Source organism: Chiloscyllium plagiosum, unplaced genomic scaffold, assembly GCF_037043375.1.
Source record: "Chiloscyllium plagiosum isolate Xiang-an unplaced genomic scaffold, Cpla_swu_hap1 HiC_scaffold_1, whole genome shotgun sequence".
NCBI lineage: Eukaryota > Metazoa > Chordata > Chondrichthyes > Orectolobiformes > Hemiscylliidae > Chiloscyllium > Chiloscyllium plagiosum.
The window spans coordinates 36355361-36376120 of NW_028270139.1; the positions used below are offsets into that span (position 1 = coordinate 36355361).

General features: G+C 41.4%; 1 long non-coding RNA gene across 1 annotated transcript in view; it reads right to left on the reverse strand.

Annotated features, from left to right (window-relative positions):
• Nucleotides 1-1483: 1483 nt before the first annotated feature.
• LOC148152103 (uncharacterized) overlaps nt 1484-20760 on the reverse strand; it is a 46610-nt gene continuing 27333 nt past the window's right edge. The window contains exons 3-4 of the long non-coding RNA XR_015757715.1: nt 2756-2798; nt 1484-2196 (exon numbers count right to left, since the gene is read on the reverse strand). This is a non-coding gene — a long non-coding RNA (uncharacterized LOC148152103). The remainder of the gene's footprint in view (nt 2197-2755; nt 2799-20760) is intronic.

The following is a 20760-nucleotide window of genomic DNA, read 5'->3' on the forward strand; positions in this document are numbered from 1 at the left end:
GGAGGGAAGGTCATTGATGAAGCAGCTGAAGATGGTTGGGTACAGGACAGTACCCTGAGGAAGTCCTAAAAAGATGTTCTAGATCTGAGGTAACTAACCTTCAACAACACAACGATCTTCCTTTGTTCTAGACAGGAGTCCAACGAACAGAGATTTTTCCGCCTGATTTGCACTGACTCCAGTTTTACTCAGGCTCCTTGATACCACACTCTGTCAAATGCTGTATTAGATTAGATTACATTACATTACAGTGTGGAAACAGGCCCTTCGGCCCAACAAGTCCACACCGACCCGCCGAAGCGTAACCCACCCATGCCCCTACATTTACCCCTTACCTAACACTACGGGCAATTTAGCATGGCGAATTCACCTGACCTGCACATCTTTGGACTGTGTGAGGAAACCGGAGCACCCGGAGGAAACCCACGCAGACACGGGGAGAACATGCAAACTCCAGACAGTCAGTCGCCTGAGGTGGGAATTGAACCCGGGTCTCTGGCGCTGTGAGGCAGCAGTGCTAACCACCGTGCCGCCTACGTGTTCAGAGTATTCATTTCCAGCTTAAGTCTGGTCATCACCTATGATTCTTTTGACAACTGCCAAGCCAATGCCATAAAACTGTCAGATTGGCGTGAAAGCTTAATGGCTAATGTCACTTACAGAAAGAAATTTTCTTTACCTGGTCTGGCCTATATGTGATTCCTCACCAGTGAGATTGACTTTGACTGCCCTGAGCCCTGTCCTACCATTAAGTCAGCTCTCCACCAATTTATTAATGGCAATTAAACACGGGTAATAAATGCCAATTGACAGTAACATCCACATCCAGTGGTGAATAAAAAGTCTCAAACACTTGTCACAAACAAAAGAAGAAATAACTTGCATTTGTGTAGCACCTTTCGCAGCTTCAGGACATCTGAACCTATGAAATACTTCTTGATATGTAGCCACCATTGAAAGATAGGGAAACACAGCAGTCAATTTGAGAGCTAAATTTCTCACAAGTAGCAACAAGATTAATGTCCAGTTTTTGTAGTTTATTGATGTTGATTAAGGGAATGTATTAACTAGTATACCTCTCTTGTTCTTCTTTACCTTAGAACTGCTTACATCCACCTGAAACAGCAGGCACGAGTTTCACTTAATTGGATCTCATTCCAAAAGATGGTGCACTGCCTTTACATTGCACTTAAATATCAACCTACATTTTGTTGTTAAGTCGTTAGAGATTGTGAAAGAAACACTTGATTGACATGACACAATAAACACAATATAATCATTGAACAAATTGACACCGACATTTAATATTAAAATAATAAACTCAGATCGTAATTACATCAATTAACAGGCAATTGGAAGAACATTGCCATCAGGAAGTACCAGAGATTTAAATATCCACAAAACATTTTTCTTCAAGGAGGCATTTGAAGTAGAAACTACGGGATCATAATGTTGGATATATATATATATATATATATTCAAAATGTTATCAAAGATTAAATTAAATATGTGTAATTAATAATCTCTAGTTGATTCACATTGCTCCTTCAGTCTGCTGCATAGTGTAGTGACAAGTAAAGATCTTCTCAAGCTATGTTTTTCAGGAACTGGCAGCTACTGTCAATAATTTAATGACATGGGTTTCATAAATTATGTTAAGCCATCATAGCCACATAGGAAGGCCAAAGGTCTAGTTCCAGAAGAGCTGAGGAAAATGTAGTCATTACATTACCACACTAATGGTGGAGATTTCTCACACCCTGGGGTATTCCAACTGCTGGCAATTGTGCATTGAGGAATACATAAAATGAAAACATGTTTCAACTGAGTAGTTAATGGGGGAGGGATGCAAAAATATTCCTGATTATATGTTCCTTTGATGTCAATTATCTCAGTAGACATTTGTCTATAATCACTTTTTGCTTGGAAAAAGGAATAGATAAGCAGATTATTACTGCTGCTTGTGTCATTGCTTTAAATCATATTTTACATGTTATGTTAGTAGATTAACTTAATCATTGGAAATATCAACCAATACCATAATATTCCATATAACATGAATAATGATATATACGCTGAATCCTAATATGATATTCGTGCTTTACCCTACATTCAGGAATTTCTGATAGTTTGCAAAGGCTGGTAAGGAAAATACAACAGTCTTATACGATTGTTCATTCCTCATAGAGTCAGCATCTGAAATAAATGATGAGATCACTTTGTGATAAGAAAAATTTGGCATCACAGTATTGGTTCTTAATGACAATGTTATCATTCAGGTCGGCTTTACTATTAATGAAATTGCAAGTGCACTGCCTTCTGTCTAACAACCCACATTAAACCAACAGGAAGAAATTTACTCATCAAGACAGACCACATCAGCTGCACACATAAAACAAAATTTTATCAATCTTTTTTAAAAGAATAAATATTCTGTGTCACAAAGAAATGGAAGTAATCTGCAGATCCGAGCATTATTCTACCTCTATTAAATTCAAGAGGTCTCTGGATTTTTAATTAATTTATGGTTACATTTGAAACACTGGTTAAATTCAGTATTCAAATCAATTCAACTTTCCAACTGTGTGGCAGACTATGAATCAGGAATATTTCAAAGAGATGCAGCTGAGTGTTAGTGTAATTAAAATAATTTTCTTACAAATTATTCTGACAAACTTTAAAGATAACTATTCAATGTGCTAATTAGCACAGCCAACCTGCTACAAAATAGACCACAATAGTTGAAGGCCATTACCTTAAGTACTTTAAGAAATCCAGCTGCTGATTGCTTTGTATTTCTGGAAGAAATGAGACATTCATTTTTTTTCATTTCATACAGTTCCCTATCATCAGGCTCAGTACTTCTTAATCAATTTTGAAATCATTTCAATATGACAGACTTCCCTGGTTCAACTACACTATGCTTACATCGATCTGTTTATAGTATCTAGCGTCTAATGAATTTAAATTAAGATTCCTCCTAATTATCTTTATCCAGGTGGTTGGTCCTGATGTGGAACAGCAGTTGATATTTACATGTAGACTGCCATATGCTAACCAATCCTTTAAATTATCGGTGACCCTATTTCCACTATGACTGGTTCTGTTTTAGGAGTACATATACTGTATCCTGGCACAGTTCAATAAATTGATGGAATTTGGGCAACTACTCCGTACTGACCCTTTGCACAGGAAAGGACACACACAAGACAGACGATCCATCTGTAGACATTTCTGGAAGCAAGGAACAGGGAAAAGTATTCTGTGACCAACAATGATATAGTCTCATCAGGCCAAAATGATTCTGAACAAATATCTATAAAAGAAGTCATTGCAATATGTATACCATCCAGCTGCCATTTATTAACTACCTATAGAATTACTCTTTCCCCTGGATCAAAAGATTCACTAATCCAAATACATTTTAAAGTGACTTTTATTTTTGCTTTGTGACAGGTGGAAAGTAAGCTGTAGGGCTCTTGTTGAACATGAAATTGAGGCTAGATTCAGTGTTTTCACTGAAATCTTCATGAACGTCCAGGCAGCAAGAGCTGAGTTGGGTGCCTCCTCACTTCATCTTCCTCCTCCTCACAGCACTGCTCTTCAGCTGCTTGCTGTATCATAGATGACAAGGGTCTCCCCCACCTCCCCACCCTCAGCACCCCAGAGGTGAATTTGTGCAGGATGAAGGCGACCCACAATCTTCACATCCACTCTGTGGAATGTTCAAGTCTGCTGCAATGGGAAGCAGGAGCAATGAAAGAAAGGATCTCAAAAGGTTGCCTTATCCACTCAGTGTGTTCAGGGACGATTTGCCCACCTGAAACACAACAAGAAACAGTGCATCAGATATCACCACTTCATTCAGTGTTCACTTCAGTCTGCCATGCATAACAGCCACAAATGTAACCTCCAAAGATTGTCAGTGGCTGTGAAAATGACTGTGACCATGATCTTTGATGTGTTCGGCTTCTTCCAGGTTGGTCCAGGTACAGCTTGCTACACCTTGGGGTTTACCCTTCATTGCTGCACATCATTGAAAGATTGTACTACAAGAGATTAGAATACATCTCACTTTCTCATGTCCAAGAGAAGCATGTGGTCTGAGCGTATGGTTTCAGAAAGGTTATAGGTTTCTCTATGGTGTAGGACACCATTGACTGAATGCATATTGTTTTGTGGAGCATGCATGTCAACTCTGAGATGTAACACAACCAAAAGACATTCCATCTCCTCAACATTCAGCTGGTGTGCAACCAAATCATTCAGGTTAATGCCTCGTATCCAGGCAGCAATTGTAATTCCTTAAATCTGCAGTGACCTGCTGTACCATCTGGCTTGGAGTCACTGCAAGAAATCAGAGATGACCACTAGCAACAAGTGTTATCTGTTGACAACAGGGCTCATCACTCTGATGCATAAATCAATGCATATGTAGGTAGTATGCTAAAAAAGGAAAGCTAACTTGCCATCTAACATGTGATAGAGAAGACCACTGGAATGCCTACAGAGCCACTTTGATCACTCTGGAGGAACTCTGCAATGCTCAATAAGAGGACTAGGAGTACTGTTGTTCTAAGTTCAGGGGCAGGGCCTCTGTGCTTGGGACAGGGGCTGTGGGCAGGAATGGGACCACTGTGCTCAGGTCAGAAGTGATAATGGTCAGGGGTGGGAACTGGACTGCTGTGCTTGTACTGAGGTTGGGAGCCACTCAGCTTAGGATGGGGGGAGCAGGAAGAGGGCCACTATGCTCAGATGGGGGCAGAACTCCTGGGGTTGGGTTGGAGTGGGAACATGTCTGGGAGAAGAGATAGGAGATGAGGCCAGGAACAGCTCTGGTGTTCATAATTTCTGCCCTGCCCCCAGTGCTGCAGTTGACGGAATGTGGCATTTGTAGAGACTCTGGTCTTGACAATTTCTAAGGGGTCATTACATATTTTGCAGCACTACACACACATGCTTGGGACTAAATACCTGACTAACCGCCATGGAAATGCCACCCACTGCAATACAGCACTAAAAATTCTTAGAGTCTGCTCTATGCTAGCTTATATCCAAAATAGACAGGCAGGTGGCTGGAAGAACACAGCGAGCCAGGCAGCATCAGGAGGTAGAGAAGTCAATGTTTCATGTATAACCCTTCTTCAGGACTTGTGCCACCCTGCTGTTACTGAATGGATTTGGATCTAGGCACAACACAGTTCTCCTTTATGAAATGTGAGTTGGCTTTAATGATTGCAAGCTAACTTTAACGCATCTTAGCCTCTCAAGAATTTGCACCCAACAGCCATTCAAAACACAATAGGTACTGGCTTAACACGACAATTATTTAACTTAGTAAGCAGCATAAAGTTTCCTTGTTGGTTGCATGAGACAATACAGCTGGAGGATAATTGATGTCCCTCCACTCATTTACAGGCCCTGTCCAATTTCGCAGCCAAAATATTTTTTCACACAACATTGAATGACATCAATTAATATTATTATCCTGAAGTAAAGTGTTCTAAAAAGGGACTGGCATTTTCAATGTTCCTGACTATTGGACAGGCCTTTTAAGACTGAGATAAGGAAAGATTTCTTACTCAGAGAGCGGTGAGTCTGTGGAATTCTCTGCCATGGGAACTATTCGGGACAAAACATTAAAAACATTGAAGAAAAATGTAGCTATAGTTCTTAAGGCTATAAGGACAGAAGGTTATGAGGAGAAAGCAAGAACAGGGTACTGAGTTGGATGATCAGCCATGATCATATTGAATGGAAGAGCAGGCTCAAGGGGCCGAATGGCTGACTCCTGCTCCTATTTTCTAGGTTTCTATATTAGTCTTTACAAATGGGAACATCGAGGTTACAAATCTGAAATTTGTAGTTGTTTCCCTTTATTATCTGTGTGTATATAGAAAAAAAAAACTTTTTGAAGCTTTGTATTCCCCTTCATCAAAGAGAGTTACTTAATCCAAAGGAAATTACAAATGCAATTTTACTTCAACTCAGCTGAGATTAATAGCTTCCTGCAGTATTCACTGGTGCTAAGCAATTCTGAACAGTGAATTCATTACTGAATAGAATTGATAAACACACTCATCCCATCTGTCTAGTATAATGCATTAAGATTTGCAGTATTGCTTGCCAGTGCAATATTGTTTAATCTATTTGATAGCTACAGACTGTAAAGTGAGGCCAATAATTAATTATGGGTATGGCAATTATTCAGGTAACATTCATTGTTATTTGATTATACATTTGCAATTTTACTTTTCAGAAATTAAAATTTGGATAAAGTTTTTTTTAAAAGCCTGTACCATTCAGGATAAAACAAAAACAAACAGAGGATAACAAAGAGAGAAATAAGGAAGGAGAAGATCAAATATGAAGGTAGGCTAGCCAGTAATATTAGAAATGATAGTAAAAGTTCTTTCAATACATAAGAAACAAATGACAGGCAAAAGTAGATATTGGGCCACTTCAAACTGATGCTGGAAGCCCAGTGATGGGAGATAAGGAAATAGCTGGAGAACTTAATAAGTACTTTGCGTCAGTCTTCACAATGGAAGACATGAGTAATATCCCAAAAATTAAAGGGAGTCAGGGGGCTGAGTTGAGTATGGTTGCCATTACAAAACAGAAAGTGCTAGAAAAGCTAAAAGGTCTTAAAATTGATAAATTTCCTGGCCCCGATGGGCTACATCCTAGAGGTCTGAGGGAGGTGGCTGAGGAAATAGCGGAGGTGTTGGTTGAGATCTTTCAAAAGTCACTGGAGTCAGGGAAAGTCCTGGATGATTGGAAGATCGCTGTTGTGACCCCCTTGTTCAAGAAAGGATCAAGACAAAAGATGGAAAATTATAGGCCAATTAGCCTAACCTCGGTTGTTGGTAAAATTCTAGAATCCATCATTAAGGATGAGGTTTCTAAATTCTTGTAAGAGCAGGGTCGGATTAGAACAAGTCAACATGGATTTCGTAAGGGGAGGTTGTGCCTGACAAATCTGTTGGAATTCTTTGAAGAGGTGACAAGTAGGTCAGACCAGGGAAACCCAGTGGATGTGGTCTATCTAGACTTCCAAAAGGCCTTTGATAAGGTGCCACACGGGAGGCTGCTGAGTAAGGTGAGGGCCCATGGTGTTCGAGGTGAGCCACTGGTATAGATTGAGGATTGGCTGTCTGACAGAAGGCAGAGAGTTGGGATAAAAGGTTCTTTTTCAGAATGGCAGCTGGTGACAAGCGGTGTCCCGCAGGGTTCAGTGTTGGGGCCGCAGCTGTTCACGTTATATATTAATGATCTGGATGAAGGGAACTAGGTGCATTCTAGCAAAGTTTGCCAATGATACAAGGTTAGGTGGACAGGCAGGTAGTACTGAGGAAGTGGGGAGGCTGCAGAAGGATCTAGACAGTTTGGGAGAGTGGTCCAGGAAATGGCTAATGGAATTCAATGTGAGCAAATGCGAGGTCTTGCACTTTGGAAAAAGAATACAAGCGTGGACTACTTTCTAAATGGTGAGAAAATTCATAAAGCCAAAGTACAAAGGGATCTGGGAGTGCTAGTCGAGGATTCTCTAAAACTAAACATGCAGGTTGAGTCCGTGATTAAGAAAGCGAATGCAATGTTGTCATTTATCTCAAGAGGGTTGGAATATAAAAGCACCGTTGTGCTACTGAGACTTTATAAAGCTCTGGTTAGGCCCCATTTGGAGTACTGTGTCCAATTTTGGTCCACACACCTCAGGAAGGATATACTGGCACTGGAGCGTGTCCAGCGGAGATTCACACGGATGATCCCTGGAATGGTAGGTCTAACATATGAGAAACGGCTGAGGATCGTGGGATTGTATTCATTGGAGTTTAGAAGGTTGAGGGGAGATCTAATAGAAAGATAATACATGGTTTGGAAAGGGTGGATGCTAGGAAATTGTTTCCGTTAGGCGAGGAGACTAGGACCTGTGGACACAACCTTAGAATTAGAGGGGATAAATTCAGAACAGAAATGCGGAGACATTTCTTCAGCCAGAGAGTGGTGGGCCTGTGGAATTCATTGCCGCAGAGTGCAGTGGAGGCCGGGATGCTAAATGTCTTCAAGGCAGAGATTGATAAATTCTTGATGTCACAAGGAATTAAGGGCTACGGGGAGAATGCGGGTAAATGGAGTTGAGGTGCCCATTAGACATGATTGAATGACGGAGTGGACTCGATGGGCCGAATGGCCTTGCTTCTACTCCTATGTCTTATGGTCTTATGGATATTTTAGTATCAACTGAATGGTATAAACTGATTAACTGTTTAAGAACACCTACATCCAGTGGACAAAGTACCAGGAGACTGTCAGGCACTTTTTAGGTTCTCTCTTTGCTACATCACATCAATATTTCAAAATTAATTTATTGTCTATAAAGTACATTAAGATATTCTGAGGGCAGGAAGGTTACTATCTGAATGCAGTGTTCAGTGTCTGCTGTCCCATGGATGTTTGATAATACCTACACTCCCTGATTATTAACTGAGATCTAATTGCTTTAAATTTACTGAGAAATAATGCATGACTAATTACTTGAAATAATCTGGTCAGTGTAATTATTGTTAAATATCACTGACACTTTTGCAGTAATTGGTGGTCAGTTGAGTTGAATTCTACATTGAATTAATTATCTATTATGCATCGCCACTCAAGTAGAAGATGCCCAATTACACCGATAAAGAAGTGTCAGAACAAAATAAACTCAATTCAGTAATAAATTTGCAAATCTGTATTTTTGAGACCTAAATGTAATTAAGAGCCATTTGAAGTAGGTTTTAAGTAACTGTCCTTGCCTACAAAACATGAGAATTAGAAGCAGGAGCAGACCTTGTGACCATTGAGCCTGCTCCATCATTCAGTAAGATCATGGCTAATCGGTGGTTTTGGTTTTCCTGTCTCTCTCTTGACTCCCTTTTAATTTAAAACTCTTTCCATTTCAGTTCTTGGGGCAGCTCATGACCAGAGGAGGCACAAAATGGCTGCCTGTGGATTTTCAGTTGGCATAAAATGGTAGAAAAAAATTTTAATTGCTGTAACAGAAATAGCTGGTTTAATTGCATTAGAGTGAGATCGTAAGTTAGGACAGTGGTAGCTTTGAGAATATGATAAATCTTCGGTAAAAGAGAGAACTGTAGTGATTGGGACCAGGTTGACCTCGGTAACTACGAGGTTCTTGATTGGGATTGCTAAGCTAGACCAATCAGGAGAGTCTTGGCTGACCAAAATAACCAGGAGATGCAGAATCTCAAACTCATTCTAGAAAAAAAAGAGAAAAGAAAAAAGTACAACCATTGGAGTTTGCCTTCCTTTCTCTTCTCTGAAGAACAAAACCGTATAACCAGGAGATGCAGAATCTCAAAACAAGAGAAAAGAGAAAATAAAATACAAACAGGAGATTCAGAGAGTATCCTAATTCTAAAAAAAAGGAAAAGAAAGGGGAATTCTATTTTGATTTAATCCCTGTCCTCCCCTTCACTTTTTTGATCACTGAGGCATTTCCCTTTGAGAAGGACACTGCTTGTCACCAGTTACTCGGGTGTTTCTTTTCCTCCCGGTGGCAGCATATGAATAAAAAAGATATACAAAGGAGATGCAGAACCTCAAAAAAGAGAAAAATAATATAACCAGGAGATTTAGAATAGCCTCTGAGAAAAGAGAAAACAAAAGTAGCCAAGAGATAGATGAGAATCTCTTCAACTCAGGTGACTGACTCCGAGCTGGCTGGCCACAGCCAGTGTTATCTGCTGTTGGTTTTGTTTCTGGGGACCTAATTCCTGCACTGGCTGATCTACACAGCCAATTTATTACTGGTATTGCTTGAGGACTGATTTCTGAATGGGTTGATCTTCACAGTCAGTGCGCTATTGTTGTATTTCGGTTCTCATTAGGGAATTGATGTTTCACTGGCTGGTTGTAGCTGAGTGTGACTCATTTTTGTATATTATTTTGAGAAAAGGACTATGCTGATTTTGTGGCAGGGCTTAGCCCTTGCACTTTGTTTTTTTTTTCTACCAGCACTTTCTTTTTCACATGTGTTTTCACTTTTTGGTGTTCAGACTGAGCCCCTGTGTGTCACCTGCACCTTTCCAGATGAACTGTTCCTCTGTGAGTAGGCCTTGGCTTCTGTGGGTGGACCAGGCCTCTGTAGAGACTGAACACTACATATGTGTCTGCTGTGGGGTGTACATTTGCTGCATTCAAAAGTGGATGCTGCATACTGGAGTGAACACTGCCTTCAGGTGTGGACTTCATTTCTGGTAATGGACTCTGTATACTGGAGAAGACTCTGGTTCTGGTATTGGACTTAGAGTGGATTCCATTTTGGGTAATTGACTCTGCTGTTTTGCTTGTTGTTTTATCAACTGCAATGTCTTGTGTGTCCGTGGGTCTGGCAGGCCTTTCTGTGAGCCGGGAGGCTCATAGGTTGTCCCAAACGTTGTCACCCCGAGAGTCAGAAGTCATCCATAAACTGGAAGGTGAGTAGGCCTTCCCGAGTGCCAGAAGTTGGGTAGGCCGTCCTGAGCACAGTCATCCTGAGGAAAGGGAGGGATGGCTGACCTAGAGGTGGCCAGAAGGTGTGTCAGGGCGGACCGACAGCTAGAAGATGCGTCGGGGATGGGCCGAGGGCTGGAAGGCGTGTGGGCTGCCCTGAGCACCATCGTCCCATGGAGCTAAAGGGATGGGCTGCCCTAGAGGTAGTCGGAGGGTGTATCAGGGCAGTCCACAGGCTGGATGGTGTGTCAGGGTGGGCAAGAGTCAGATGATGTGTAGAGGCGGACCGAGCACCAGAAAGCAGGTAGGCCGTCATCACCACTGTCACCCCGGGAAGGTACCGGGGCGGGCTGTCCTAGAGACGGCCAGAAGGTGCGGAGATGCGGTCTGGGAAGGTGGGTAGGCTGGCCTGATCGCTGTCGTCCTGGGTGGGATGGGGAAACGGGATAGGCTGTCCTTGAGGTGGCTGGAAGGTGTGCCAGGAAGGACCAAAAGCCAGAAGGGGCAGAGAGGTGGGCTGCCTCGGAGCCAGAAGGTGGGAGGGGCAGGTGGCTTGCTCGGGGGGAGGGGGGGACCTGTGTCATGTGCACTATTTTTAACTTGATTGGACTGTCTTGTCTGTGTTTGTCACTGTTTCCTTTTTGATGACTTAAGGTGGGATTTGAGGTTCACCCTCATTTCCCTGTTATTTAATTGAAATGTGGGGCTTGGGGTTTGATATTGCTGCCCCTTCCCCTGTAAATAGTGCTTTTTTGTGAACTGTTTATTGTCAACTGTTTGTATTTTGTATAGTTTCATAAAATAAAAAAAACCCAGGAGATTAGAAAGCCCTCAGCTGAGGATTGACTCAGAGCTGACTGGCCACAAACAGTGTACTGTGCACGAGGACGTGGAGGGTGACTTGGTGACGGGACCCGGCCTCTGTGCAGTTATTTCAAGAACAAAAAATATTACAAATTAAAATACAGCAAGATCTGCACAATCTCACAGATGCAGATGTCTGTAAGAGGCAGTGTGATAACAGCTGAAAATGTGTTGCTGGAAAAGCGCAGCAGGTCAGGCAGCATCCAAAGAGCAGGAGAATCGCGTTTCGGGCATGAGCCCTTCTTCAGGAATGAGGAAAGTGTGTCCAACAGGCTAAGATAAAAGGTAGGGAGGAGGGACTTGGGGGAGGGGCATTGGAAATGCGATAGGTGGAAGGAGGTTCAGTGAGAGAGGGACTCACTGAAATCCTTGTAGAGGGAGGAAGAGAGCTTCTTCAAGGAAGGCATCCTTGCAAGAGGATTCGCAGTTTCTCCTAGCAGATTTTAACCTACTGCGAATCTTCTTGCAAGGATGCCTTCCTTGAAGAAGCTCTCTTCCTCCCTCTACAAGGATTTCAGTGAGTCCCTCTCTCACTGCATACCCCAGGTCATCTCCTCTGCCCAGAAGATCGCATTTCCAATGCCCCTCCCCCAAGTCCCTCCTCCTTACCTTTTATCTTAGCCCGCTTGGCACACTTTCCTCATTCCTGAAGAAGGGCTCATGCCCGAAATGTCGATTCTCCTGCTCCTTGGATGCTGCCTGACCTGCTGCGCTTTTCCAGCAACACATTTTCAGCTCTGATCTCCAGCATCTGCAGTCCTCACTTTCTCTTAGCAGTGTGATAACAGACAGCCCAAAGTTTGTAATTTCGCAAGAATTAAAAGAAAAGTGTGATCCCACAATAATGGAGAGTCTTTAGGTAATTGAATATTGAGAAATAAAGAAATGCAATCTACACCTAACATTAAGAGATTTGGCTGAATTCCTTTAAACCAAGGCCTTAGATACTGGAGAGGAGCACCCATTCCATTGACTGAACAACAAATGAGTAGCCAGATCACTTCTAAAAGGCACCAGTTTGAAATTGAGTGAATAAACAATGTAAGTTTCTCAACCTAAATTAGCAAACCCAGATAATGATGGAGACAGCTCGTGTAAATTTTTATGTGCAAGGATCAAAGGGCAGGAAAGACAGAGACATCTTGTCAAACTTTAGAATTCAAAACAAGATCCTTGAGCTGGGAAAGTGATTGAGTTTTAGTCTTATTAATGGAATTTGAATAGATGCTGTCTTACTAAGTAACATAGTTAGTGTAGAAATATTTTGAGTGGAGAGAGTAAATTTCTTCCTAGAAGCAACCTCCTGTTAAAACATGCTTATAGCATGTGAATAGAAGGAGTTATAATTGCAGCTACAAGATAGAGGGGCAGTTTTTGTTTGACATTTCAAGGTCAGATGAGAAAAAAGCTTCTCACAACTCATTGGTGAAAGAATTCTAATATTAGGTGTAAGCATGTAAACTGATATTACGAATTTTACAGCAATTAGTAGGAATTAGCATCTTATTGTATCTCCTATAACAACTGCAAAGATTGGAATGTAATGTAATGGGATGCATTAGAAGATCCTAAGGACTAGTGAGAAAGCTATATGATAAACATCAAGAGATCATAGGAGAACCTAGGGGTCCATAGCTGTGTCCATCATTGATCGGGTATTACCAGAATTGGATGTATAGATTAGGGTGTTGGAGCAATGACATCAAAGTTGCATGTAATTACAATAACGAGAAGGGTATAAATATCCTGCACTTTACTGGGAAAGGTAGAGTGTCACTAACGTCTCATCTGATCTGAGCTGTAATTAAAAGGGCTATAGGGCCCCATGTGAATACCAGATTTGGATCGGTCTCTGGTCTTTCCCACACGTGTGGTAAAGGAGCTGTGAACAAGGATTGATTTGTGATACTGAACACAGAACTCAAGACTCCTTTGAGATTAGATTACTTACAGTGTGGAAACAGGCTGTTCGGCCCAACAAGCCCACACCGACCCCGCCGAAGCGCAACTCACCCAGACCCATTCCCCTACATTTCACCCCTTCACCTACCGCTACAGGCAATTTAGCATGGCCAATTTACCTAACCTGCACATTTTTGGACTGTGGGAGGAAACCGGAGCACCCGGAGGAAACCCAAGGAGACACAGGGAGAATGTGCAAACTCCACACAGTCAGTCGCCTGAGGCGGGAATTGAACCCGGGTCTCTGGTGCTGTGAGGCAACAGTGCTAACCACTGTGCCACCATGCCGCCCAAACTCCTGTTTGACATCTCTCCCTGACATCAGTCTTGAATATATTCAATGCCCCTCAAGAAAGAAGAGATCAGAGCAGTAGACCATATGGCACATGGAACCTGTATTTAATACAATCATGGGCTTTAACCCCACTGTCTTGTCCATCTCCAGTACCCTTAGAGTCATAGAGTCATAGAGATATACAGCATGGAAACAGACCCTTCGGTCCAACCCGTCCATGCCAATCAGATATCCCAACCCAAACTAATCCCACCAGCCAGCATCCGGCCCATATCCCTCCAAACCCTTCCTATTCGTATACCCATCCAATTGCCTCTTAAATGTTGCAATTGTACCAGCCTCCATCACATCGTTTGGCAGCTCATTCCATACATGTACCACCCTCTGGTCTCTTTTATGTCTTTCCCCTCTCACCGTAAACCAATGCCCTCTAGTTCTGGACTCCCCGACCCCAGGGAAAAGACTTTGTCTATTTATCCTATCCATGCCCCTCATAATTTTGTAAACCTCTATAAGGTCACCCCTCAGCCTCCGACGCTCCAGGGAAAACAACCCTAGCCTATTCAACCTCTCCCTACAGCTCAAATCCTCCAACCCTGGCAACATCCTTGTAAATCTTTTCTGAACCCTTTCATATTTCACAACATCTTTCCGATAAGAAGGAGACCAGAATTGCACGCAATATTCTAACAATGGCCTAACCAATGTCCTGTATATTCGCAAGATGACCTCCCAACTCCTATACTCAATACTCTGACCAATAAAAGAAAGCATACCAAACGCCTTCTTCACTATCCTATCTACCTGCGACTCCACTTTTAAGGAGCTATGAATCTGCACTCTAAGGTCTCTTTGTTCAGCAACACTCCCTAGGACCTTACCATTAAGTGTATAAGTCCTGCTAAGATTTGCTTTCCCAAAATGTGATTCTCTGATAGATCAAAAATATAATTATCTTAGTGTTAAATGTATTTCATGATAAATACTCTGAGGCAAAGAATTCCAGAGACTGACAATGCACTGAGAGAAGAAATTATTCCTTATCTCCATCTTAAGTTGGAGATATCTTACTTTTAAAATGTACACCCTAGTTCTAATGTCCCTTATGAGGGGAAATATCCTCTCACCATTGATCCTGTCACATGCACTCTACCAAAGACTGACATTCATGAACAGCTTTTAGTACAAGTATATCCCTCCTCAGGTAAAGAGACCAAAATTGTACATAATATAAATACAATCTCACCAATACCCTATACAGATGAAGCAAGACTTCCCTGCTTTGCTACTCCTTTCAATAAAGGCCAGCATTTCCGTTTCCACCCTAATTAATTGCAGTTCTGCATGTTAACTTATTGTGATTGATGTACAAAAACACCCAAACCCCTCTGTACCACAGCATTCTACAGTCACTCTGCATTTTAAAAATATTACATTTTTCTCTTTTCTCTTGCCAAAGTGGATAACCTCCACATTATACTCCATCTGCCAATATTCTCCCCACTCTTTTAATTATCTATATCTCTATACAGCTTTTTTAGGCTAAATGTTCCGACACCCTGAGCAACTTGGGCAATGACTAGTCAGTTGGAGAAATATGGTAAGATTGGAAAAACGAAATTCTTGATGTCGAGGAGAAAAAGGTCAGATCGCCCACCCAGATGAAAGGCGAGTCTTACTATTAGTTGGTGGAAGGCCGATGTTCATGTACAATATTTACATCTCACTGGTACCTAACCCTGTCTCATTTATATGTAATTTCCTGTTGTCCCAGTCCCAGAGAGAAACAAAACAGTGACAATTCCTGACATGAAAGTCAGTGAGTACGTGGAGGCTCCAGCTTGCCCCTTTCTCCTCTGGAGTTCCACCTTGGCCAGCAGTCCTCAGCATCTCAGGATATGCCCCATGGGCAGCGATCAGTCTTATTTGCAGAGGTTGGCATCAGACGTGCATCAACTTCACCACATCATTGTGGCATATCTCCAATCACTTATAGTACAGTTTTTCATTTCAATGCTACACTTTAGGGCACATTCATACCTTGCACTGCATTGCATTGCAGCTACCAGGCCACTATACCCACAGGGGAAGACATCCATATAAAGGTTCAGAGCAGGTTGCATCTCAAAGCTTTTTAATTGCTTCACAACTCTTAGATGAAGGTCAAGTGTAGTTATATTGCAGCCTATTCTTAAACCATGACCATGGTGAAGCAAATGATAGATCTGCTGAAGGCGAGGTTACAAATGTTTAGAATGGGGGAGGTGGGATGTTGGTGGGGTGTAATCCTAGTGTGCTAAAGCTTGCACAAACTGTAGCAGGGAAAGGGAATGTTTTGGACACTGAAAGAGCTGGGAGATGAGGATATCGAGTGGGAAGAATATCATCTTTACAAGTATTAGGTGCAACAAACTGAACAGGTTCCAATAAATCTGAGCTGGGTGTAGAGATCATTCATTGACTGTAAATTTGCTGTTGATTGAAAGATAAGTGGCATTGTTTGTTCGTTGTTTGCTTGCTTGTGTTGAATAAAATGTGAATGTTTTCAACCCTTTAAAGACTTTCCAGCATGTGATGTTCCCACATTGAACAATGTTCGGCTAGATAAGAGAGAAAGATAAACATTCCTCCAGATAGGCTTCTGGCATTGTATCCTGCTAAGGACAAATAACCTGTAGCTGGATCTGGAATTACAATAAATGTGGATTGGATGTTTAGTCATGTAATATAGAAATACAATTATGAACATGAGTTTGTATTTGTGGTGAAGCATCACCCATGCCACCTCCGTGCCCTGAGAAAAATTTTCTTTTTCATTTCCCTCCCACAACCCATTCTGTGAAGGGCAGTTTATGATTGGTAGTGCTTGATCTGGTGCACAGCTTGGCTTTAAACATGCGCTGGCACTGGAAATCCTATCAGGTCTTAGCAGTGGTGAGTAATTCACTGCTGGTGAATGTACGACAGCATGAATGCAGCACCAGAGTGGCAGGCTGCATACATCATGAAGTGAGCACCATAATATTTGTGAGAAAATTCACCAGTGGAGAGAAACCCTCCATAAACTCCCTGGAATTGACACTGAATTGATTTCTGAAGGAATTTGGCCCATAACTTGCTTTTCTGCGTCTTTGTCTATTGTCAGCAAATTTAGGTAAAGCATGGTTCCTCTATGTCATTAATATTGATTACAAGAGCACTGAGTTAAAACAAAATATATAGTGTTATAAGACAAAGTCATAGCATTTATAAAATGATCAAATATAAAAGTTTCACTTGAAGGTTTATAGATGTTGTGTAAGTTTTACACACAAACCAATTGTAAGTGAAGTAAATGCAATAGCTTAAGAGGGAGGTCTTGTGCTCCAGTGGGTAATATCCATGACTCTGAGCATGAAGCTCTGGGTTCAGGACTGGATGGCCCCAGAACACAGCCAAACACATTGTTTATAAACCTGGTAATCCATCCAATAAATCTCTGGCAGCTGGTTAAAAACAGCAGAGTTTTCTGGTCAGCTATGTTTGATGCAGAGTAGTCCCACGCAAGCAATGGGCTGGAGACATGTTTCAGGGAAAAACTATAGCCATGGAAAGCAATGTAAGCTTTTCTCTGCCTCATGCATCGCTAGATGCAAGAAAGCCTCCAAATCTATATTTAATATTCTTAAAGATAGGGTGAAAAATAATCACATTCAATAGACTGAAAAGAAAATAATTTGCTAACTTGAAAGCTGTACAAGGTAGAGATGGTCAGAGGAATCAGCAGGCTGGCAATCCTTCACAGTGAAGCTTTCTGTTGAATCAAGAATTTAGAACATAGAAAATTACAGCACAGTACAGGCCCTTCAGCCCTTGATGTTGCGCCCACCTGTGGAACCAATCTGAAGCTCATCTAACCTACACTATTCAATTCTCATCCAAATGCCTATTCAATGACCATTTAAATACCCTTAAAGTTGGCAAGTCTACTACTGTTGTAGGTAGTGCATTCCACACCCCTACTACTCTCTGAGTAAAAAACCTACCTCTGACATCTGTCCTATATCTATCACCCCTCAATTTAAAGCTATGTCCCCTTGCGCTAGCTATCACCATCTGAGAAAAAAGGCTCTCACTGTCCACCCTATCTAACCCTCTGATTATCTTATATGTCTCAATTAAGTCGCCTCTCAACTTTCTTCTCTCTAACGAAAACAGCCTCAAGTCCCTCAGTCTTTCCTCGTAAGACCTTCCCTCCATACCAGGCAACATCCGAGTAAATTTTCTCTGAACCCTTTTCAAAGCTTCAACATCCTTCCTATAATACAGTGATCAGAACTGTACGCAGTACTCCAAATGTGGCCGCACCAGAGTCTTGTACGGCTGCTGCATGATCTCATAGTTCTGAAACTAAATCCCTCCACCAATAAAAGCGAACACACCGTATGCCTTCTTAACAACCCTATCAACTTGGGTGGCAACTTTCAAGTATCTATGTGCCTGGACACCTAGATCTCTCTGCTCATCCACACCACCAAGAATCTTACTTTTAGCCCAGACTTTGCAATCCTGTTACTCCTTCCAAAGTGAATCACCTCACACTTTTCCACATTAAACTTTGTTCAGCATTTGTTTCGAATCGCATTGAACTTGCACAGCATTCAGCAGTTTGACATAAGAAATAACCTGCTTGCTTTTAAAATAATTTTTTAGGCTTCCATCAGGTTATTTTCAAATGTCTCTCTGCTTTGAAAATTTCATCATAGAACATAGAACATAGAACAGTACAGCACAGAACAGGCCCTTCAGCCCACGATGTTGTACCGACTATTTTCTCTTGTCTTTCATACTGAATGTAACCCTTCATTCCTGTAACACCTGAGTACACCTACATGACATCTTTTCTAATCCTTTAACATTCTTGGCAGTTGGACAGAATTATCATTTCATATTTCTGAAGCAATGAAAGAACTCTAAGCAGCTTGCTGAAAATTACAGAAAATGAAATACACTAGTTTCGGAAATGCTAAACGATAAAAGACTATGGTCTAACTGTCTTCCTTCTTTGCCATTCTCTTGATTGCTGTATTATCATTTGAACTGTGGTCTTCAAGGTTCACACAATATTCCAAGTGAAATCACACCAGTGATTTACAAAAAAGCAGGACAATCGAGGTCTGATAGCTCAATAATCACCTTTTATTGCATCACAAAAATTGATTTTTGTTAGAGAGGCAATAGTGCAAAGAGGAATGTTTTTAGTCAAAGACGAATTGCTTCAAATGTTCTTTGAATATTCTATATTTTTAGCACAAGTGAAATTGTCTTCATGCTGAACCACCGTTGGACTTGGAAAAGAGAATGAACACTGCAATTGCCCATACCGACAGACTTTTCTAGATTAGAATCAGAACCCCTACAGTGTGGAAACAGGCCATTTCACCCAATAGGTCCATACTGACCCTCCGAGGAGTATCTCACCCAGACTCATTCCCCTACCCTATTACTATACATTTCTCCTGACTAATGCACCCAGCCTACACATCCCTGAACATTATGGGCAATTTAGCATGGCCAATCCACCCTAACCTGCACATCTTTGGATTGTGAGAGGAAACCCACACAGATACAGGGAGGAATGTACAAACTCCACACAGACAGTTGCCCAAGGCTGGAATCGAACCCGGATCCCTGGCCGCAGTGCTAACCACTGAGCCACTGAGCCACCCCTAATTATGCAACTCCACTTCTGAGTCATATAACGAGAAACATGCAGAAGGTATCAAGAGAATAAATAAGTGACAATAAAATACATCAAAGCAGACCTGGGTTTAGCAGTGAAACACTGACAACCTCTGCGCAGCCTGGAACATTTTGTGACATTGTGAGGGACTGTTAATGAAGAGCTCATTCTCAAGCACTGAACTCCTTCCAGGCTAACAGTGAGGACAGTTACAATGTCAGCCAATTGTATCAAGGAGATCAGAGAGGCATTACTTACCAAGACCAACAACGTTGTAATTTCCTGCTAGTAACATAAGAGGGTGACAGGATTCTTCAAGACTGCCAACTTTCCGAGAGTTAACAACATACAAGTTACTAATATAACAATGTTACCATTTGAGTTCCAGATAACCTTATGATATATGACCACCAAGACTGAAAAATGCTGGAAAATGTTTGCTACCCTGCAAGTGTTGACTCAAAAAGTTCTGGACTACACAAGAGTCAATGCCTTCATTATAAAGCAATTATCTGTGCCCCTTTATTTGGAAGAACATTAACAGTGCAATGATAGCTCCTGGAAGTCTTAGTCAAGACATTATGGCTCATGGTGCCCATAAACATAATCCACGTACGAAAAACTTACTGCTCTGATGAAAATTATCAAACATACAATTCCATCTGCTGTAGCATTATAATTAGAATCCAAACCTTCCAGAAGAACTGTTGACGACTCCACAACTTAATCCTGAAAAGAGACCTCATTCTATAGAGCATGAAAGTAAATATGTCAACAGTAGTAGTAGTAGCATTAATATAGCAAGAAAGAGATTTTCCAAATGGCTGACAATATATACAGAGCTGGAAATTCTTCTAAGGATTGCTTTGCACTGGAGCAGCTACAAATATGTAAGACAGCAATGGGACCTGAAGGCTGGGAGACAGTTTTGGGCTCAGAGACAACAGTTTATGATTAGATAATGGATCATGAAAACTAGACAGCCTGGGATCGGTGTGGTCTCTTGTATCTACGTATAATGGGTGGGGAAGACTGTCAGAGCATTAAACAATGGTTTCCAGGAAATCTGGAAATGGAAATTTTAAAGCTGCATAAAGCCCTAAAAATGTTGGAATTGACACTGCTGGAATATTTTAATCCTGCTAAAAGTAAAGCCAGAAAGTCCTAAACCCTTAAAAGTTACAAGATCAAGCAGGGGTATGTTTGTGAAAAGATGGCAAAATGGAATGGTTGAGTAAATGCATACATTTTGTGATTTTATTGAGATACAATTATAAAGACATATAGTGCAGTGGCTCAAATATCAACACAGCCTCAAATAACCGTTTTCAAGGTTATGATTATTATTTGCTTTTGTGGAAATGGGAATTTTTGAGTGGTAGTTAAGTTAGAACCATATTTAAAACCTATAATCTAACAT